The 24,633-nt window shown below is 35.5% G+C and overlaps 1 protein-coding gene and 1 pseudogene across 1 annotated transcript in view; both read right to left on the bottom strand.

The window, feature by feature from the left end:
• Positions 1-22,187, bottom strand: part of LOC106883720 (uncharacterized) — a 165,335-nt gene extending 143,148 nt beyond the window's left edge. Inside the window, exon 1 of the mRNA XM_089351047.1 lies at positions 22,101-22,187. The gene's annotated coding sequence lies outside the window, so the exon portion shown is untranslated. The remainder of the gene's footprint in view (positions 1-22,100) is intronic.
• On the bottom strand, positions 13,585-16,959 carry LOC149136150 (uncharacterized; annotated as a pseudogene).
• Positions 22,188-24,633: the final 2,446 nt, after the last annotated feature.

The raw sequence follows: 24,633 nt of genomic DNA, 5'->3' as shown, positions 1-24,633 counted from the left end.
TATATATATGTATATGTGTGTTTGTGTGTGTGTGTGTGTGTGTGTGTGTGTGTGTGTGTGTGTGTGTGTGTGTGTGTGTGTATCTATCGTTACTTTTCATAAAAAACCTTTACGTTTTTTGATTTCCATTGTGCATTTTCGCTTATTTTTCTTCTTACTTTCCCCCTATATTTCCACGTGTAGTTTCTATTTTGCTTTTGTAACATATTTCTATTGTATTTCACTACACGTGAGATTGAAAATGCCACAAACACCAAACTCTACAGTTAAAACTCTCAACGAAGAGACTCTTAAAGAACTGAAAGAGATCAACACGAATTTGAGACTTTTAATTAGCAAGATCGATGAACTCACTCGCTTTACACAAGAGGCAAAAGAAAAAGAAGAGAAAAACAATCTCTGGAATAGCTAATCAACATTTGTCCGAATTATGCACCACTCTTCATTCTTTACCTCACAATAATTAGTTAAATGAAAATCCACCTACACATGATACACAAGATAGAACCCCCTCCACGCTTACACTATCAATTAAAAACCGCATTATTCACACATGGAATGAAAAACTTAAAGCCAGAAAATTTTCTTTCTGGAACATGATCAAAAACAACCACAAGGCAGAAATTTATGAACACTGGTTAAATTCTACACCAATAATTTTGCCTCATAAATTTCAAATTAAATGTATTCCAAACGAGCAGGACCAACAAAGACAATTAAAGGAGAAACTAACACTGGAAAAAAATGAAGACTGAAATAGAACTCCTTAAGCTTAGAGCTCTAAGCAATGAACAAAAATTTAAAAACATAGATGAGGAAATCTACAATGAACTAAAGAAACATTCAGATGGTCAACGCTTGGAAAGTGTTTTTAAACTGTGGAAAACAACTTGTGAAGCTGAAGAAACCAATTCCTTACAACGCTGGGAAAGACAAGCCAATTTCTCTATTAACTACAAAACACAGTTCAACATAGAAAACGCATCGGATAGCCCCTTCCTGAAGAAAACTAAACCAAAAACATACACAGAAAAGAACCCACGCTTATCTAACACAAAACACAGATGATCTAGGGGACACAACTCCATCGACCTAACCTCTCTTACACCCCAAAATAACTTACAAACAACACTCAGGAATCCAGCCCACAATAGAAAATCTGGATGTAATCCTCAAGGCATCCTACATACAAATCAAAGGTTCCATCGAAACCTCCAGACTAACCTAAACTTTTGGAAACCAATACCTACCAATCCACCCCCATCATCTCACAATAAATGGAAGAATTTACCTCTGAAACTTAACCCTCAACATGGTTACTTCAATCATTCAACTAGACACAACCTAACTAGACAACATAACTTCTCCCTCCACCCACATTACAATGTTAAAAATAAATTCAACCCAAACCACATCAACCATAGACAATATAACAACCCTCTATACAACCATAATCTAGCCTGTTACACAGTCACTCCACCACAAACATACTTTCCACCCACTTTCTCCTCTGCAAACCAAACACAATACAGACTTTCTACAACAATCCACCTACGACAACCATTTTTTAGACCTAAATCAGAGAAACAGAGATGTGAAATGGAACAAAATGTACAAGAACAACTGAAAATAATCAACTTATCACAGAAAATCCTAAGTATTACACAGACTAAAATTCTAGCAAGAGGTTTAAAGTTTACTCCAACCCCTTGCAGATCAAACCCGAATTAAATTAAGGATAACACTACGGATTTCTGCCAAAAATTACACCTCACAGAAGCACTTCACTACTACACCAGCGAAGATGAATCAATAGTAAAAAACAAAAGTGAATACTGTCCTACAAAAGGAAGAAATAAAGCACTTGATGCTTTTTGTGAACACATTACCAGTTTTCCTTTTAATACCCTACAAAAACAACGAATTAAATCCAACCTTAATGTAAATGAATTAAAAGACCTAATCAAATTAAAAAATGATATAAACCTCACCATTAAAGAAATCGACAAAGGAAGTGCGGTAGTGGTGATGGACACAGAGTACTACAAAAAGTTAATACTCTCTATGTTGGAAAATAATATTTACTATGAGAAGATAGTACAATACAACCCACAGAAGAAACTTAAAAAATTATCCTCTTTACTTCAACTACATGGAAAGGGCCTCGCTAAACATGAAATTGACTATTTATCCAATTTTAAATACGGACCTTGTCCATTCTATGGATTACCTTAAATACACAAAAATCTACATATTTGTAAAGCTTGCAAAGTTTCTTCAAGCCTATGCATTAATGTCCCTCCCCCTACTGACCTCAAACTGAGACCCATCATTGCTGGCCCTGCTTATGAAACCCACCGTTTGAGCAACTTCCTTGACATCTTACTCAAACCATTTCTAAAATATGTGAAAAGCATCATCAAAGATGACATGCTTAACCACCTGCCGAAGACAATAAATGAAGGAACCCTGTTAGTATCATTCAATGTGGTGAATTTGTACACCAATATTCCACATGATTATGGTATAGAAGCGATCACCTTCTGGCTAGAAAGATACCCAGAAGAGATCCCAGGACGCATCAACCACAGATTCATAATCGCAGCACTCAAATTCATCCTACTGAACAACTATTTCATGTCCGATACAGTTTACTATGAACAAAAATGTGGAATTGCAATGGGAACCCGAGCTGCTCCAGTGATTGCGATCCTTGCCCAGAGCTTAAAATATATCAATCATCACTACAAAAATATGGTACTTCTTTTCATTGCTATTTAAAGGAGAACTGGAAGAGGTATTTGGACGATCGCTTTATACTTTGGAAAGACAGCATGGACAAACTCCTTGATTTCAAAATAATGCTTTACAATATTAATAGCAACATACAATTCACCATGGAACACAGCAGTAAACAACTCCCTTTTCTTGACATCCTAATTAAAATAGTCAATAACCACATCAAAACAGACATCTTCTATCAACCCACAGATTCTAAACAATGCCTATTATTCAACTCATGCCACCCCAAAAAACCAAAAAACATAAAAATTAATATAACTTATAATCTAGTGAAAAGAATCTGTACCATAGTTTCGGACACCTATACTTGTGAACGAAGACTCCTTGAATTCAGATCAACACTAATGAAAAGACATTACCCAATATCATTAATAAATAATAGAATTAAACGAGCTAAGAAAATAGATATACGAACATTAAGGGAAGTCAACCAAAATACTAAACCAGACTCAAAAATACTCCCATACATCTCCACACATAACCCTAGAAACAACGAAGCCTTTAACATTATCATACAAAATCTACCCATCCTCACAAGAAATAAAACAATGAACAAAATTTCAGGCTCACACAAAATTATCAAAAGCAAAATGCAACCTAAATCATTGGAAAAAAATATTAACCAGCGCAAGACTATATCCATTAACAACAGAACCAAAAATGAAAAAATGTGGTCGACCTAACTGTGGTACTTGCCCCCACCTTTTGGAGGGTTCAGAGTTCCACTTTAAACAAGGTGAAATATTTAAGATTAAATCAAATGTCACCTGTGTCTCGGAAAATCTAATCTATGCCATTACATGCTTAGGGTGTGGTAATAATTATATTGGCCAAACAGGAATATCTCTCTGTCGAAGAACCACTCTCCACAAAGAACAAATCCGCCACCTGTAGGTGGCGGATTTGTTCTTTGTGGAGAGATACAGGTCAGTGGACATATAGAAAGGTGTGCGAGGAATCTTAATCCTAATTTCCTAATTTTTCCCTTCTATCAATGTTTACAGAACACCTCAATACAACAAAGACTGAATAAAGAGGCAACTTTCATCAATAAATATCTCCCACAACTAAATATGAACACATAACATAATACAGAACACTACTAACCTTTCAATTAATACCACTATCCCCCATACATCCTATACACCATTCACATTACAGATATATATCTACCCTAATTGCACCAAATCCAGAACTACTTACCTCCCTTACACATAATCTTTTTACTCAGGGACTAGTTGACCTGACACCGTTCAGTATTCGGTGTGCATTCAAAGCAATGATTAGTAACATTACGAAACCGGTATGTTTTTGAATCTCTTTAACAATTCACAATAATGACTTTTATTACTTTTATTCCTACCTCAGTTCATCTAATTGTATATATCTATCGTTACTTTTCATAAAAAGCCTTTACTTTTTTTGATTTCCAAAGGGCATTTTCGCTTATTTTTCTTCTTACTTTCCCCCTACATTTCCATGTGTAGTTTCTATTTTGTTTTTGTATACCTAGCCAAGGATAAACCTCTGTACCTGGCTTTCGTTGACATGGAGAAAGCCTTTGACAGGGTCCCCCGATCCCTCATCTGGTGGTCAATGAGGAAACTAGGGATAGAAGAATGTGCGAGCCACGTACAGAGACGCTGTCAGTAAGGTGAGGGTTGGCAACAAGTACAGTGAGGGTTGGCAACAAGTACAGTGAGGGTTGGCAACAAGTACAGTGAAGAATTCCAGGTAGAAGTAGGGGTCCTCAGCCCCCTCCTATTTATCATAGTCCTCCAGGCGATAACAGAAGAATTCAAGACAGAATGCCCCTGGGAGCTCCTCTATGCTGATGACCTTGCACTAATTGCTGAGTCACTATCAGAACTAGAGGAGAAGTTTCAGGTGTGGAAGCAAGGACTAGAATCGAAGGGCCTTAGAATCAACCTAGCTAAAAATTAGGACCAAAGTCCTAATAAGTAGGAAGGTAGAAAAAACACAAACCCCTTCAGGTAGTAGGCCCTGCTCGATCTGTTAAAAAGGCATAAATAGAAACTCCATAAGATGTATCCAATGTAAGCTATGGACATATAAGAGGTGCAGCAATATCAAAGGAAGGCTAACTAGCAAGATAGTTTTTGTATGTGGCAGATGCTCAGGAGCAATAAACAATGAAAATGTGCAGAGAACAACTTCTGCCACATTCCAGGGAGAAAAACTAGAAGTAGTTGATAGCTTCCGCTACCTAGGTGACCAAGTCAGTAGCGGGGGAGGGTGCGCTGAAAGTGTAGCTGATAGAATAAGAATAGCCTGGGCAAAGTTCAGAGAGCTCTTATCTCTGCTGGTGACAAAGGGTCTCTCTCTCAAAGTAAAAGGCAGACTGTATGACGCATGTGTACAAACAGTCATGCTACATGGTACTGAAACATGGGCCATGACTGCTGAGGACATGCGTAAGCTCGCAAGGAATGAAGCCAGTATGCTCCGATGGATGTGTAATGTCAGTGTGCATACTAGACAGAGTGTAAGTACCTTGAGAGAAAATTTGAACCTAAGAAGCATCAGTTGTGGTGTGCAAGAGAGACGATTGCGCTGGTATGGTCATGTGGTGAGAATGGATGAGGATAGCTGTGTGAAAAAGTGCCACACCCTAGCGGTTGAGGGAACCCGTGGAAGAGGTAGGCCCAGGAAGACCTGGGATGAGGTGGTGAAGCACGACCTCCGAACATTAGGCCTCACCGAGGCACTGACTTGTGACCGAGACCTTTGGAAATATGCTGTGCGTGAGAAGACTCGGCAAGCCAAGTGAGACCAAAATCCAAGGCCTCTGCCAGGGATGTAGCCAACCCACTTATGCATACCTTTCCTTCATTGGACACTAAACTCCACTTGCGAAGACCTGTTGAGGCAAGTGAAATCGAAATCAAACTAAATTCGATGACTGGCCCCCATGCCAACGTCTCCTTCATTGGAGACTAAACTTTGCTTGTGATGACCTGTTGGGGCAAGCAAAAGCGAAATTGTGATGGCACCACCGTTCGAGCGTGATCGTTACCAGCGTCGCGTTACTAGCACTTGTGCCGGTGGTACGTGAAAAGTCATTCAAGTGAGATCATTACCAATGCCACCAGACTGGCTCCTGTGCTGGTGGCACGTAAAAGCACCCACTACACTCTCGTAGTGGTTGGCGTTAGGAAGGGCATCCAGCTGTAGAAACTCTGCCAAATCAGATTGGAGCCTGGTGTAGCCATCTGGTTCACCAATCCTCAGTCAAATCGTCCAACCCATGCTAGCATAGAAAGCGGACATTAAACGATGATGATGATATATTGGGCAAATCAAAAATTAAAATAAAAACATTTATGATATAGCTGCCATTACTTTTTCTTTTCTTTTATTTTTATTTATATTTTTATTTATTTTTATGTATTCTTATTTTTTACCCTTTTACCACTACCTTATTTTTTAATCCTTTCTTGTATCTCTCTTTCTCCTCTCTATCTCTCTCTCTCACACACACACACACACACACTCACAAAACTCACTTATATCCATCATACTTTCTTGCTTCATAAACACTTTACAATCGTTCAGAATACTGCCAAAATACTGCCTGGATTTACCTGGGATTTTAACTAAAAACCGGTACATTCATGGAAGTACTGACCAGCATCCATACCCTCTGGAAAAAGATGAGTTGTGAGCATTATGCTCCTGCCTATATTCTTCTAGCTACTGTTACTCTTTATTTTTCTATTTTTTCCCTTATAAACTGTGAATCTTATAAACTGTGAACGGACATGCTAACCTACCATTTGGGTTATCTCAGAGACTGTTGTAAGACTTCAAATTCACCTCACCCTAATTAAATTATTCTAAATGACTTGAGATACTTGTTCTGCCTTGGTTTTGATTTTTCCTCTAATATAATCTCTATATATAAACCTGAGAATGTGTGTGCGTCTGTCAGTTGGTCTGTATGTGTGCATCACAAAAACTAAAGAACTACCCAACCGATTTCTTTCAAATTTTACACATGCCTTACTTAGGGTCCATGCAGTGTCAAGAGTCAACAAAATGTTCAACTTCTTGCCTAATGTGAGCCTGGAGCAATCTCTTATCTCTTACACTATTTCAGTATTACATGTCAAAAGTGAATGAATAACATCTCTGTTGTATTGTGAGATACTTTCAGTTTCAATAGTGAAGCTATAAATACTTTCACTATGTATATTTATATTAGTTTCAATTCTAATACTTTCATTATGAAATATTTATGTATATATATTATGTATGTATATGTATGCATGTATATATGTATGCATACATATAAATGTATATATATGTGTGTGTGTATGTATATATATGCATATGTATGTATATATGTATATATATATGTACATATATGTATGTATATGTGTATATATATGTATATATGCATATATATATGTTATATATATGTGTGTGTGTATATATATATATATATATATATATATATATATTGGAACGAACACGACACAATGAAGTAGAGAAATTTGAAAAGACAACACGAAACCGGTTATTTCTCAAAATACAATGTTTATTTTCCAAAAAGATTTTATAACATTTTTCTGACATAATTTAAATATATACTTTAACCATGTAACACAAGCCTTCTGTAGTTTTTTCACTCTTATTATCTTTTATATATATATATATATATATATATATATATATATATATATATATATATATATATATATATATATATGTATATGTATATATAAATGTATATGTATGTATATCTATATATATATATAAAATTGAGAATGTATGTCTGTGTGTGTGTGAATCCCTAAAACTCCAGAACTACATAATCAATTTCATTCAAATTTTACACATGCCTTACTTAAGGACCCGGTTGTGTTTTAGTAAAAAAAAATTTTAACTTCTTGCATACTTCCAGCCCACAGCAACATCTATCTAAGTATTACGTGTCAAAAATGAAACAAAAACACTCATGTCATTCGAACAAGAATCTCAAAAACATTGTTATTATTAAATTTATGCATTTCTAATCAATTTGGAGATATTTGCTATCGAGTTGCAGATTTTTAACAATGCATTTGGTGATTATTTGCTTTATTTTTCGGGCAAAATTTACAACTTAGAATAAAAAAATAAAATTATTATTTCATTCAAAAATTGATGAGCTTTGTTTTTAGTGATGACTTGAAATGGTAAATATTATTTCTAACTGTATTTGCTTGAAAAAACATACTTTTCTTTATATTAAGCAATTCATTATAATTACTTTTACGATGTGCCTAAATAAAAACCATCGTTATAGATCAGCATTTCTCAACCTTTTTCACGATTTGGCTTCCCTTGGACATTGAAAAAATTTATTTCGGCTCCCCTTTGTTGATGAAAAATTTAATCCAGCTTCCCATGTATCTGAGATAGACCGGCCGCCCCATGACAAATCTGACAAAAAGGGGACCCACAGAACTACCAGTTCACGAACTGCATCTGAAAGTTGGCGTGCCAATCATGCTGCTAAGGAATTTAGATGCTCCAATAATGTGCAATGGTACGCGGATGATTATCAAAAAATTGTACTCCCGAGTTCTGTAGGCAACAATCTTGAATGAACCGGCCTCTGGCTAAGACATACTTATAACTCCCATGTCCCTTACCCACTCCGATACGATCTACAAGTTTAAATAGATGCAATTTCCCATCAAACTCTGCTTTGCCATGACAATCAACAAGGTGCAGGGACAATCAGTGCGAGCGGTTGGTTTGAATCTGACAGAGCAAGTATTCTCACACGCACAACTGTACGTTGGCTGTCCCCATGGTCTTTCTATTTGTGCACCTGAGGGAAGGACGAAGAATGTTGTCTACCAAGAGGCACTCCAATGATAACAACGGCAACTTCAACTGCTCCAATTTCAACTCCGCAATTTTTTCATCGTCCTGCCAGATAACGTACATCCAGTCTTGCTTTGCTCTCCTTACTAACTCACCATGACATTCTTTTTTTTCTACCAAGATCCGTCGCCCAAACACCACTTCGTATCCACTTCTTCCTCTTTTTTATGTCTTCGTTTCTCTCTTCGCGTCGTTCTCTGACCGGGTGAAACCGGGCTTAGCTGGTAGTATATATATATATATATATATATATATATATGTAAGTGTGTGTGTATATGTATGTGAATATATGTGTGTGTATGTAGATATGTATATGTATATGTGTAATATACATATACATATATATATATGTATACATATGTGCATATATATATATATCTATAGATATTTGTCTATATATATTCATAAGTGCAAGAGTGGTTGTGTGGTAAGTAGCTCACTTACCAACCACATGATTCTGATGTTGGTGTGTTTACGTCCCCATAACTTAGTGGTTTGGCAAAAAGAGACTGATAGAATAAGTACTAGGCTTACAAAGAGTAAGTCCTGGGGTCAATTTGCTTGACTAAAGGCAGTGCTCCAACATGGCTGCAGTCAAATGACAGAAACAAATAAAAGAGTATGTGTATATCTGTAAATATAATATGTGACAATAATTCGGTAGCCATGATAAAACTCCGAGTTTCGGAAGTTGGGGCGGAAACCGCCGCCGCCATCTCTTCAGTTATCGGGCCATCAAAAACAATGCTATGAAAATGACCATTAAAGAAAGGGAAATTACTGTATGATTGACGGTTATTAAGACAAAAGAGCTATTAGAATGACTGCTAAGTAAGGGGAGGGAGTAAAGGTAAGGGAGTAAATATGTTCATAGTAATTGCGTAAGCGTGCATATCCATACATACACATGCACACCCACGTACATGTGCCCATATGTATATTACTCATCCACCCTCACTTGAAACACACATGCTCACCCACACATTCGCCAAAAAGTATACACATACCCACATACACGCTCGCACACACATACATGCACACAAAAAGGTTCATACACACGTCTATATACGCACAGGCACAAAGAAAATCAGAGCTAAAGGCAAAATACATAAAAACGTGTAAAAAAAAGCAATAAGAGTAAAACACATCTATACACACACATACTCATATGCACGCACACACACACACACATCTATATACGCACGTGCAGCAGAAAAAACAGGGCTAAAGGCAAAATACAGAAAAATGTGTAAAAAATAAGCAATAAGAGTAAAACACGTCTATATACACACATACTCACATGCATGCACACACATACACACGTCTATATATGCACATACCTGCACACATCCACATGCACGCACAAAAGATTCCATATATATGTCTATATATGCACAGGAAAAATGCTGGGTAGAATATAGAAAAAATATGTGTGAAAAATGTATGAGCAATAAACCTATAAAACAATATCTCTATAAATATGTAAAAAAATATATAAGAAATATAAGTATAAAGTATAGAGAGATAAAAAGCTTGTAACTGGACACAATATAGAAAGCAAATCCTATCTGTAATCTGGGGAGGGGGACCAAAAACGTAACAAATATTTAGCCACATGTGGACATGAACCGGAAAGTTCAGATCTTGAATTTAGACATGTGGCGGGGTCTAAGCTACTTTTCCAGATGAGCTATCTTTCCATATCACAAAGGCTGCACTTTCCACTGCCATTGGTGTAGGGCTTACACTTGGCTAAGATATTCCAATGGATGTTGTAACTGACACCTTTATCTTTTAAGGACCATATATGACTGTATAATTTGATCGTTTTCCTTTTATCCCAGTGCCTGAAGCTCAAGGTGTGATTATTGAACCTGGCTTTGAAATTACCTTCTGTAAGGCCCACATATTTCTTCATCAAAACCGTGTCCTTAGTGGACTCTATAGTCCACGGTGGCTTCATAAATGATGGTCTTGGACATGCAAGCTCCATTTAGTGGGCACAAATTTTTATTCCTGCATGAACAGCTGGTTTCACATTGTGATTTTTGTGTGTTGTGTGCGATTATATTTTTAAAATTAGTAGTCGAGCTGAAACTGATTCTTAAGTTATGTCTATTGAAGAGCTTTCTGTAACTATGGTTGACTGGAAAATGTCTATCTATCAGTGCTAAGAAATACTTGCCTATTTTAAAGGTCACTTCGAGTGAGTAGGGGATGTGAACCAGATAGTTTTCCTATTCCTAAGTTTCCTTTTCTTTATTATCGGGCTGGTGGCAGGTGTATAGGTTATTTCCTTGCTAAATCTACTATCTTTTAGAACTTATTATATACTGGGGCAACGCTATTAAAAATGTCCCTATTGGAGGAGAGGCTAGAAATTCTTTTGCTAATGTTTTTAACTAAATTTTTAAACACTATAGGGGGATGGCAGGAACTCACATTAATATAACTAAGTCTATCGTTGGGCTTCCTATAAGGTATATAAATATTCTTATTCAGATCTAAGGATACACCTAGGAAATTGACAACTGTCAGGTTGGTATCTGTAGTTATGCTAAGACCAAAAGTTTTCATCAAATGGATAATGTCCTTCCTAAACCGATCCTGTGCTGGTCCATTGGTATTTGCAGTTAAAGCTAGGGTATCATCTTTGTAAATAGCGAAGTATACATAAGGAAAAGTCTTGCCCAAAATATCGAGTATGAATAGTCCAAAAAGATCGCATGTTTCCTTTTCTTTATTATTGGACTGAAGGCAGGTGTATAGGTTATTTCCTCGCTAAATCCACTATCTTTTAGAGCCTTGCCTTATTATATACTAATAGCTCTTTTTTCTTAATCATGGTCAATCATACAGTAATTTCCCTTTGTTTAACGGTCATTTTCATAGCATTGTTTTCAATGGCTCGATAACTGAAGAGATGGCGGCATGGGTTTCCACCCTGACATCCGAAACTCTGAGTTTTATCATGGCTACCGAATAATTGTCACATATTATATTTACAGATAAATTTGCATAATATCGAGGTCTCTTTCATTGTTTTGTTGTCTTACCATTTCTATCAATAAGTCACCTCCCGTACACTGCTATTTTTCCATAAGGGCTAAAACAGCTTATTTTGGAAAATCGCCAGAAATCGGTTGAGGACTCTGCCCCGCAGAAGAATTCAATATGGACGCCTAATACATCGATTATTCTATGAAAAAAATACCTATACCATCAAGGAAACTATACTCTAAGAAACTTTTGGAGAATATTACAGACTTTATTAAGTGCATGAGATGGAAAGCTTTCTTTTACAACATGGAAGAGGACACTACAGAGAATATATTCTATGGAATTAAATCTAAGAAATTCCCTCCAAAAATCAAAGGCTTGGAAGACTTCGAAGCGGACCTACTGAAGCTCATGAACAAAATAAAATTTCGTAAGTCTTTTAACACTTTCAAACAGAAACTGAAAAAAGATATCAATTACATAAAAAAGTTAAAAAAAAAAGGTACTTTTTTTCCGATAAAACCAAGAACTTATACTTAGTAGAAAACAGCACATATTCACGACTTCTACACAACAGCATCATAAATAATTACACCAAGGCTACCACAAACCTATAATGAAATTAATAAAGAAGCTAGCATTATCGCTGCCAGACTTAAATTAGATAAAAAAATAGGGGTCCTCCCCCAAAAAGAGGCCTTTATAACTATCAAAGACCATTAAAAAAACTTCCTATCTAATCCTAAATGTAGGCTTATTAACCCAGCTAAATCAGAACTTAGATTTGTTAGTAAAGAAATTTTAGGAAAAATCAATGCGAAAGTCAGGAATGCCACTAGGTTAGTACAATGGTCCAATAGTATAGAAGTTGTTGACTGGTTTAAAGCCATTAAGAATAAGAATAAAGTGAGATTCACGCAATTTTATATTGTCAGTTTTTATGCCTCTATCTCTAAGGAACTTCTAGATAAAGCCCTCACTTTTGCAAGTGAATCCATAGAAATAAGTACACAGGATAAGGATATAATCTTCCATGCTAGAAAGACTTTACTCTTCAGCGAGAACACAAAGTGGGTCAAGACTACTGATACAGAGGGTGCTTTCGATGTGAGCATGGGGTCATATGATGGAGCAGGTATATGCGATCTTTTTGGATTAGTCCTACCCGATATTTTGGGAAAGACTTTTCCTGGTGTATATTTCGCCATTTATAAAGATGATGCCCTAGCTTTAACCACAAATACCAATGGACCAGCACAGGGTCGGTTTAGGAAGGACATTATCCATTTGATGAAAACTTTCGGTCTTAGCATAACTACAAATACCAACCTGATGGTTTCCGCCCCAACATCCGAAACTCTGAGTTTTATCATGGCTACCGAATAATTGTCACATATTATATGTACAGATAAATTGCTCTATTTACATATTATATGTACAGATAAATTCCTCTATTTACATAGAGGACCTCTTTCATTCTTTTGTTGTCTTACCATTTCTATAAAAAAAAAATATATATATATATACATATATATGGATATTCTATATATACGGGTGTCTGGGGGAAATTTCGAACCTAGGTTCTCATTCCTAAGGTGTTTTTTGATGTTATTATTATTATTGTTCAGGTCACTGCTTGGAATCGAACTCGGGATTTTGGGTTTAGTATTCCGTGCTCTTAACCACTACGCCATATGCCCGTGGGCAACTATGGAGTGAATTTTAGGGCTTATAAGTCTAATATTTTTCTATCTTTCCTTAATACCAGTTCCCATATACTGCTCATATCTGCACTCTGTCTGCTTAGGAGGTTGTGTCCGAGCATATGTGCTGCTTCTTTTAGTTTTCGTATTTTCTAGTGGTGTTCTCTGTCTATTATTTTAACTTCATCCCACTGGGGAGGTGGTCTCCATTTTTCCATACATGCTCGATTTATCAATATCTCCTCGTGTCACAGCTGTGCGATGTTCGTCTACCCTTATTTTGAGGAGGTGGTATGTATACCAATAAGAAACTTGATGGAAATGTTGACCTTCTGTGTAGAAACTACCTACTTCAGTATAGACACTGATATATATCGACAAGAAGAGGGTTTAGCTATGGGTTCGCCATTATCACCAGTAATAGCCAATATATGCATGGAATACTTTGAGAATTTGGCTTTAGGATCAACACCTCTAAAACCAACACTATGGCTACGATATGTTGACACCTTTATTCTCTGGCCCCACCAGGAAGATGTCCAAGTGCTGTTAGATCATGTGAACTCAATAAAGCCATCCATACAGTTCACAATGGAAAAGGAAACAGACAATCAGCTGGCATTCCTGGACGTATTAATAACATGTACCAAGTATGGATTCAGGACATGCGTATACTGTAAGCTGACCGTTACTGGACAGTACCTCAACTTCAATTCCCACCATCCATACAGTGTAAAGAGAGGGATTGCTCAGTGCCTAAAACATCAAGCAACGAATATAAGTAGCAATCGTGATATACACTACGAAGAAATGATCAAGCTCAATAACGATCTGTAAAGCAACAACTACCCCAAAAGTATACTATCCACTCCAATCATGAAGAAGAGAGAGGATGAGTCCAATAAACTGTCCACTGTCTGTCTACCCTATGTGAAAGGGCTCTCCGAAAAGATACAAAACATATGCGGCCCGTATGACATTAGGACAGTATTCATAAGTAATACAACACTTCGCAAATATCTCCTTCGAGTAAAACCACCAATAGAAGAGAATATGACCAAAGACTGCATGTACTCCATCCCATGCGGCTGTGGTAGGTTATACAAAGGCAAAACATGCCGCCCCCTCAAAATAAGGGTAGACGAACATCGCATAGCTGTGACATGAGGAGATATTGATAAATCAGGTATAGCTGATCATGTATGGAAAAATGGAGACCACCTCCCCAGTGGGATGAAGTTAAAATAATAGACAGAGAACACCACTGGAAAATCCGAAAACTAAAAGAAGCAGCACATATGCTAGGACACAACAATCTCCTAAGCAGACTGAGTGCAGTTATGAGCAGCATATGGGAACCGGTATTCTGGAAGGATAGGAAAATATTAGATTTATAAACCCTAAAATTCACTCTATAATTGCCCACGGTAGTGGTTAAGAGCACGGGCTACTAACCCCAAGATTCCGAGTTCGATTCCAAGCAGTGACCTGAACAATAATAATAATAATAACATCGAAAAATACCTTAGGAATAAGGACCCAGGTTCGAAATTTCCCCAAGACACCTGAAGAAGGCTGGAAGGTATATTAGCTGAAACGTATTAACAACAAACAAGATGAGGACAAATATCCCTCGAATGTAAATAATGTAAAGAATTAATATGCTTTGTTAGATAAAATAAACTGAAGCTGGAGTTTCTCCTTCATTTTATAAACATCATAAAGATCTTGAAGGCAGCATTGAAAATTTGGTTAGTAAACCAAAAATCTCCTCATCTGTAATCGACAAACATTGAGAAGCAAAACTCTTTTCTCTGGTAGAAGAATAAATGCTTAAAGAGCTAGTATTGCTCGAGAATTCCATCTTGCATTACTTAAGTTGAGTATTTTTTGAAACTTTACAATAGGAAATTTTCCAGTTTCTTGAAAGAAATGAAATCTCTGGTGAAATGAAATAGAAATTTCGTGCCATCTCGCCATCCTGCTGATTCATTAATCTTTTCTTCACCATTGTTGAAATTAACCAGGAGTTTCTCATAATTACTTAGAAGCTCTGGGATGAAGGCATACTCAATATTGGGAGATGACTTTTTTTTCCAAGTTCATTATCCATTGCAACACAAAGAACTCTCTCAAGGATATGATGCAATTATTTCAAACCCTTTTGAGCAAACAGTCTTTGCAACTGAATGACAATGCTGTTTCTTTTCCCAGTGTTCACACTCATTGTATCAATGACAATCATCTTTACATCTAAAACAGCTGTTATTTCTTTCACAACAGTATCGGCTTTTACGCTTGGTAATTGGAGTGCTTCTAACTTAACTTCTCTCTGTTCATTCTTTAAAACTAGCACTTGGTATTCTTGGTCATCAATACGTTTACCATCAAAATGCAATGACCAGTTTTCTAAATGTAGTGTTTTCTTCATTTTCTTTTTTAGTTTAACAGCTTGGGGAGTCTCAACATTGATTCCATCTTGAGATGATTGTCAACAAACTGTTGCTACTTTTTGGGTTGATAGCTTGGAAGATATTACTAACTTGATTGCAGTTTAATTTTGCTATACTTCCTCCTTGTTTGTGTGGATTCTTCATCTGATTTTTCGGACTCTTGACATTCACTTTTAGTCTTTGCTTCAGACACTGGAGTTGTTCTGGTTGAAGTTGGCATTAAGGACACTTTTCTTCTTTTAGATGGATGGACAGTTTTGGAACTGGATGCCTTTCCAGTTTCATATCCAACCCGTCCTTTGCTTTCAATTTGAAGATAACCTTCTATCCTCACTGCACGGCCATTCACTGTTTTCCCTTGTGATGTCAAAAATTCCTTTCAATGAATCATATTTTCCTTGTTTTACACATTTATTGTAGGTATTCAGCACTTTTTCTCCTTTTGCTTATACATTTTGAATTGATGAATATGAGAAATGTAATTTTTTTTGCCATAAAAATATTACTTCTTTCGAAATTTCCTTTTTTCTTTCTTTCCTTCCTTTGATGGTACCTCCAAGGAACAGGTAGTGACTGACAATTTGAAGTTTCATTGGTATCCAAAGAATGCTCTTCTAGAGGAACATGTCTTCTTTTCCTATATGAGTCTTGAAATTGGACAAGATTCTTCATCCAGATTTTTTTCTTTCTTTGAGTGACACAAGCACTTCTCTTATGAGACATTATTTTAGATACTCTAGTTGGATAAGCCTACTATTCTGAAAAACAGTTAATATAATCAGAGTTTTTAGTGTCACAGGAGTAAAAAGGAGAGGAAGAGGACATTTCCTAAAGTAGGGCCTAAGTGGTAACAAATTAAAAACTCTATAACATCTAAACTACTTAGACTTGAAAGCTGAAATTTGAGATATACTGCTTCTGCATTGCATTAAGTCAGCACACCAAGTTTGGGAAAAACTTGAGTAGGCATTATGAACCCCGCTAGAACTTTGCATGATTTGGGTCAAAAGTGGTGTTAAATTTCTTCAGTTGGGAGTGATGTTTTTTTTTAAAAACTTAAAATAAAGGTTATTTTGCCTACTTATATGTTCATTGACTTGTAAGACAAGAAATTATTTACTTCCAAAAAATCAAAAAGTTATAACCTTAATGTATATATATATATATATATATATATATATATATATATATATATATATCAAAATAAGCAACAGGATATCAAGAAGTGATGCAGTACAACCATTTCAAGTGGCTCCATTTAATTGAACAATGCAATCATTACATCACTTTAAATGCAGAGCTATCATCAGTTGCACAAATAAGTAGAATTTTAATTAGTTGGACACATTAATATAATTTTTTTCAAATACTCTAACAGATCAAGAAGATGGAAGAAATCCATGTTGTCGCTATTGTAGCTAAGAATAGCCTACACTTCCAAGAAAGGCATGAAGCCCACTGGGGTCATAGCTTGCAAAGGATTGTGGTTCATTTCTAATTTATCTGTCTTTTTATCAACTACTAAATCTAAGATGAGAGGACTATGTCTGTTTGGAATGAAGGGTAAGATGGAGTCGATAGCTCATGGTTAGGTATGGTCATAAATATTGTCAAGACATTAGGAGTAGTAAATTGGGTATAGAGCAACTGTCTATAAAAGGAGGCTGGGTAGGGGAAGAGCCTAAATCATGATGTTCATTAGCCAGTTAAAGGGACAAGATGCTAATAAAAGCTATGTTGTTAATGCAGAGGAAATTTTATCATGAGGTACTATGGGTGATTGTTTATAAGCAATATTGTTATGTTGTATGAAAATAAAATTTAAGGTTATCATACCAGACTGACTTTGTGCTTCAACTTAAGTACCTAATTTACCTGAATCTCAATTATTTCTTACATATACATATATTGTTTTTGGATTTGGTTTGCAAGATTCTTTATGTGAGTTTGTGTGTTGAAGCATATTCTGTTGTGTCTGGGGAGAGTCATTCTATTTTAGTGCCTTATAATTTAACACACTGCATGCAATTCTCTGGATATGATCAGAAAGATAGGGTTCGAGTATACAGGGGTATTAGAAAGAAGTTAGATAACATTATATGTAATGAAACCAGTGGTACCTTCCCTAGATATAGAAGCAAAGACTGGAACAGGATACAAAGAGCTGGTGACAAAGCAAACAGGGTGAACACAGAATAAAACTAACAAATACCAAGGAGTGATGTTTGTAGAGGCCACAGCACTTGGAGAACTAGCCCATAGATTTAGGAAAGCACTGAAGGAGACCAAACTCAACATTAAGATTATTGAAAAGTCAGGGAACTCCATCAGATCAAAACTATGTAGGATGTATCCCTTTGAGAACACCATATGCAACAACGATAACTGGATGGTATGTAGGATTAGCCTTGGCATTAACTGTAGAACTAGAAACGTAGTCTACAGTATAAGATGCATAGAAGGTGCTTGTAAAGACATGAACATGAAATACATAGGGGAGACATCTAAGAGCATTGTGGAATGACTAAATGAACATTTGAGACAATATGACGACAAAAAACAGTCCTCCATACTCTACCAGCATGTCAAGGACCAACACAGAGGCAACCTGGGTCAACTTGACATCTGCATTTTATCCAAGCACCCAAAGGACCCAACACTCAGACAAATACAGGAGTATGTCCTCATAAATGAAACATCCCCAGTACTAAATAGGAAATATATGTAGTAGATAATCACACCCCCATACCTACAGTTTATATTTATATACAGGTAGAATAGTTAGTGGGCTGCTATGTAGATAGATGTGTGTGTGTGTGTGTATGCACATGTATGTAGGCATATGGATATGAAAGTAAACAGATAGACAAGCACACATACACAAATGAAGACTGAAGCACATGACCATATACATACACACTTCACTTCACACAAGGAAACATATGGAGACACGTCTACACATATGGAGATACACATCCATACATACAGACACAAAAACCCATACACACACAGACATGCACACACAAGGAGACAGAGGTACACATACACATGCAAACACACACAAAAACATGAATATGCAGAATACATACATACATATACACATACACACATGCAAAAATGCATACACACACTAACATGCATGCATACATACATACATACATACATGTGTATGTGCACACACACACTGACTCACACACATACGCAAAAACAAAAAAACAAAACCCAATTTGCTGATTTTTCTGATGGCATGCAGATTTTGATGAATGGTTGAATGACCAAATCCAAGCTTTTCTGGTAGTTCCTCAACAGTTACAATGGGATTTTGTTCCACCAGGATTTTGCAGGATGTCCTTGTCGAGCTCTACACATCTTCCAGGACAAGGCTCATATTCTAGGCTGTAGTTTCTGACTCTGAATTTCTGGAACCACTACTGACACTGGCATACGCTTATTGTCTGATCCCCATATGCTATATTAATATTCCCCACACTTTCCCTTGCATTGTTGCCTTTATTGAACTCATAAAGCAAAATATGCCAAATATGCTCCTTTGTCACTTTCATTATAGCTTTGAAAAAATAACTTAAAATCAAATGCACTCTTCAAAAGCTGCACTAAGAATAAGGACAAGGTAAAATAATTTTGAACTGTGTGATTTCCTGGACCTTTTCAAACTAAATATAAGTAAGTCCACAGCTAACTTATTTAACCTTTCAAGTATAATAGACAAAATGAAAACTGAGGAAGAGGTGGTTTCTTACTTTCAAGAGAAAGATGTTTATCTTAAAAGTAAATAGTGTAAAGAGAGATTCACTACTACGTGTATGTTGTTTTTTTAGCCTTAAACCTTAACGTGCACTTTTTTTTTACAAAAAAATTTCATTGAAGATTTTCTTCCTTTTCAAATTATTTACATGCCTTTTTGACCGTTTCACATAACTTCATTTTTAAAAACTTATTAACATTTCAAAAGATCTTACAACTTTCGTAATGTTTTGCTTTAATTTTGTCTAATAAAAATTAGTCGTTATAATGCTTTTGCTTTCATTTTGTGATTAGACAGCTATCACGCAGGAAATGCCAGCTTCAAAATTTTGTTTTCTGATTGAGTAAAAATAATCAAACTTTAAACCTCTGGGATCTTTTCTCTTTGGCCGGCACATTTAAAAAATAATTTTTTGTAACTAAACACTTTCAAAACTCGTATACTGGAAGAATGTGTCACATAAAACATCATTTACTCTTGGCGTTTTTGAGAAAATTGTGTATTTTCGAAGTTATTTTGTGTTTAAGTTGTCGTATTTCGTTCGGTAATTTCAGCCAATCAATGACGTCTATTGAGGTGAAAACAATTACTGCTGTTGTTTGTCTACAACTTCCGGCGGTGTATATTTCGCTTGTCACTGTTATTTATGATATATTTCATCTCAGTTACGTTTGTATGAATAAATGAGTGTATCAGAAGCATGTTTACTTCATGGCGCCACCACGATCGTTTGTGCATTTCTACTGCTTTTAGTTTTTTCCCCTGTTTTTCAGCTATTTTTAGAAAGACATTTTGCCCCCTCCCCCTCCAATTTCTTCATTTTTCACATTTTTCCGTAACTCTAACCTTAAAATCCCAACCCTAACCCTAAAACCCCAACCCTAACATCCTAACTCTAAAACCCTAGCTCTAACCCTGATCCTAAAACCTTAAGGCTAAAACCAGTACAAACGCACGAACGATGTCATAAATAACAGTGACAAATGAAATATACACCGCCGATAGTTGTTGTTGACAAACAACGGCAATAATTTTATTCAACTGAATACACGTCATCGGTTGAAATTACCGAAATACAACTTTAACACGAAATAACTTTCAAAATATAAACTTTTCTCAACAACACTAAGAGTAAAGGATGTTTTATATGACACATTCTACCAGTGTCCAAAGTTTGAAGGTGTTTAGTTGCAAAAAATTAATTTCATTTGATTCTAAAATTTCAAAATCTGTAAGAGCAACAAGATGGAGCCCCTTTTCTTCTCTCTCTCTCACCGATTAAATGAAAGGCAATCTTTCGATAGCCGCACGAGAAGTGAAAGTATTTCTTCTGTAATTTCGGATCTATTTTAAAACGGGGGCCACAGTTTTCATTAATGTTTTATGTAGTGTTTTTGGTACCGAAAGACTTTCAAACTTCGTATACTTTTCTATTTTGTGTTATAGAACAGAAAAATATTTTTGTATTCGAATTTATTTCATGTAAAAAATTGTCTTATTTCGATAATTTCAACCAATCACTGACAAGTAGTCAGTTGTTTACATTTACTCCTTTGGCTGATTAAGCGGTGTAAAGCGTATTTAATCTCCATAACTTCTGACATTTTTTTTTGCTTTTTTCATTTTCTTTTTTTTTTCTTCGTTTTATTTGCTTTTTTCTTTTTAAATTTGCTGTTTTACCCTAACCCTAAGATTAGGGTAAGCCTATAATAGAAAGGTTTAGTAGCTACTGCCAATATGCTTCAGCCATTTTTTGACAAGGAAATAATAATTTTATCACCGATAGAATTGTTTCAGAATCGTTTGTTTATGTAGTCGGCACTTAATGTATATCGGCTGAATGGACGTCAGTGATTGGTTGAAATTACAGAAATACGACAACTTTAACATGGAATAACTTAGAGATTTCTTTTTTTTTTTTTTTAAGAAGACTAAGAGAAAAAGATGTTTTATATGACACATTCTACCAGTGTTTCAAGTTTCAAAGTGTTTCGTTAAGAAAATACTGTGGCCCCCGTTTTAAAATAGATCCGTACTTTCTGTAAATAATTTTTATTTAATATTTTTCCAAACTGAATTGCATTAGTTTATGAATTTTTTTGGATCTTTTGTATGTATTATGTGTATATGTTTGTATATTTGTGTATGTAAGTACTGTATATTCACAAATATACATGTGTATACTCATACATACACACATACATATATATACACAACAAATACATAAACATAAACGATTCAGTTGGAAAAAAAGAAAAGAAATATATAATACATACACAAATATATATACATTCATGCATATAAACAAAGCGGAGATAATTTTCGGCGCAACCCTAACCACCGAGTGTGCGTATTCTTACATGCATACTTATACTTACATACTACAAAAATATACATACATACACACACACATAAACAAAAAGTACACAAACATAAAACAATTCAACTGAAAAAATTAAAGAAATAAAAATTTTTTACGGAAATTGCCGAAAAATACTTTCACTTCTCATGTGCGGATATCAAAAGGTTGCCAAATGAAGAAGTAACTGTTGAGAGGAAACACTTAACGTTAAACTAAAAATAAAATCAACAACGAAATAAAATAAAAAAGCAAACGTGAAAAGGTGTGAGTTTGCAGCAGTTGCGAAGACCTATTTACGGTGTTTACGTTTGTGCGGGTATTGAAGTTTATGTCGTCTGAGCTGTGAGTGTAATATTGTCCTTCCCTTTACTTTTTTTTCAATTCTTTTAAATATTCTTGTTTCCTTCAACTATTTTGTCGTACATCTACATTATCAAATACTAGCTGGTCTCGTGCCGTCAAAAATGATGGCTAATTGGGTTAATGTTTACATCTTGACCCGGAAATGAAAATCCCCCCAAATACTGGAATGGGTGTAAAACAATATGTAGGAAACGAATATGACAAAAAAAAAATGCGCGCTAAGCAACAGGAGGATGGGGAGAGGACTTCGGAAAATTCAAGTGAATTTTTAGGAAAATGGGGTATATGTGTTTATAGGATCTTTCTGATTTGACGGGCGCTACTTGTTTTCTTAATATGTGTGTTTGTATATATATATATATATGTATCTATATAATATATCTTTCTGCAGAGATATATGCAGAAATTATTTTCTGCAGAGATATTTCTCTCTATATAGATAGAGTATCAGGTCATCCCATAAGTTCTGTCCGATTTTACCTTTTTAAAATTGAATGAAATTTAATAGTATTTTAGAATGTCTAATGGAATTAAAAATTATTTTTATGCATTTGTGTACATTTAAACTAATTAAATATTATTTTACAGAATAATAGAATTTAAATTACTTTGATTAAAACCCTTTCTAACATTTCCAAAGAGCGTTTAAGGCACATAATGCTTTATAAGTACAAAAAAGGAAATTCTGCAGCCGAAGCGACTCGAAACATACACTCGGTTTATGGGAAAGAATGCTTGAACTTGCAGAAGATGGTTTGCAAAATTCAGAAGGAGATTTCAGCCTTGAAGATGAAGAGCGAACAGGACGTCCAGTTGAGTTTGATGATAAGCTTCTTGAGACATTACTTGAAGAAAATCCTGCATTATCAGTTGAAGAATTGGCAATAATGCTTAGTTTAAACCATACAACTGTTCATCGTTATCTTCAACAATTTGGAAAGGTTTCTAAACTTCGAAAATGGATGCCTCGTGAATTATCCAAAAAGTAACCGCAAATCCTGAGTTGACATCTGCTCGTCTCTCCATTCTCGCGAACTCATTTCACCCTTTTTGGATAGAAAAATAGATCTATCGAAATGTTAAACGTCGTAAACAGTGGCTTGGTAAAAGGGAAAAAGCTCAACCACAACCGAGAAGGGAACTTCATAGGAAAAAGGTTCTTTTCTCTATTTGGTGGGATTGCAAAGGAGTAATTCACTTTGGGTAATCTTCCAGTTTAGTGAGGTAAAAAAAAGTAAATAAAAAATATACAAGGGAAATAACTTAACGTCTTACTAGTATTATACGTACAACTCTGAAATGTGTTTTTTTTTTAGCTGTTTATAAATAAATCACACACGTGATTTGATTGAAGTTAACTGTTTATATATAAATCACACACGTCATTGAATATCAGAGTACCGGCTGAGAGATCGAAAATCCCTCGTGGAAGACCGGCTGCACAACAACTGATTGTTCCTGAAAATGAAATACTCACTCGTCAATTAATCGGGCCTTTGGGGTTTGACGGGCAACATTTGTTTTCTAAACGAAACACTTTCAAACTTGGGACACTGGTAGAATGTGTCATATAAAACAACTTCTTCTTTTAACCTTCTTAACAAAAAATTGTACATCGCAAGTTATTTTATGTTAAAGTTGTCGTATTTCTGTAATTTCAACCAATCACTGACGTCTATTCAGCTGAATACACTTACTGCTGTTCGGTGTCAAGTGTGTTATTCCCTGTTTAATTATATCATTATTCCCTAGTAAGGGGTTCGGGTTTTAGGGTTAGGGTTCGGGTTAGGGTTATGGTTGTAGTTGTTGTTGACAAACAACGGGACTAATTTTATTCAAGGGAAAAGATCCCATGACACCGTTAGGGCATTAATTGTTTTCACCTCAATAGACGTCAGTGATTGGTTGAAATTACCGAAATACGACAATTTTTTACATAGAATAACTTCGAATACAAAATTTTTTATCTGTTCTATACCACAAAATATACAAATATTCGAAGTTTGAAAGTGTTTCGGTACCAAAAACACTACAAAAAAAAATGTTGCCCGTCAAACCCCAAAGATCCAATTAATCATATTAGAAGAATATTAGTGAATTATGCAGCAGTTCAAGACACAAAATGTTGGAATGGTGTGCGCGCCGTCGGTTTATTAGGAATAAGTTTACCTGCGAGAATTGTTTAGTACCATGCGGACTTGTTAAAAAAACAAACAAAAAAAACACGTGTGATATATTTATAAACAGCCTAAAAAAAACACATTTCAGAGTTGTACGGATGATACT

This window comes from Octopus bimaculoides, chromosome 4 (genome assembly GCF_046866305.1).
Source record: "Octopus bimaculoides isolate indiv1 chromosome 4, ASM4686630v1, whole genome shotgun sequence".
In the NCBI taxonomy this organism is placed as follows: Eukaryota; Metazoa; Mollusca; class Cephalopoda; order Octopoda; family Octopodidae; genus Octopus; species Octopus bimaculoides.
The sequence above is the reverse complement of the archived record's forward strand: the minus strand, read 5'-3'. Positions and strand labels throughout refer to the sequence as shown.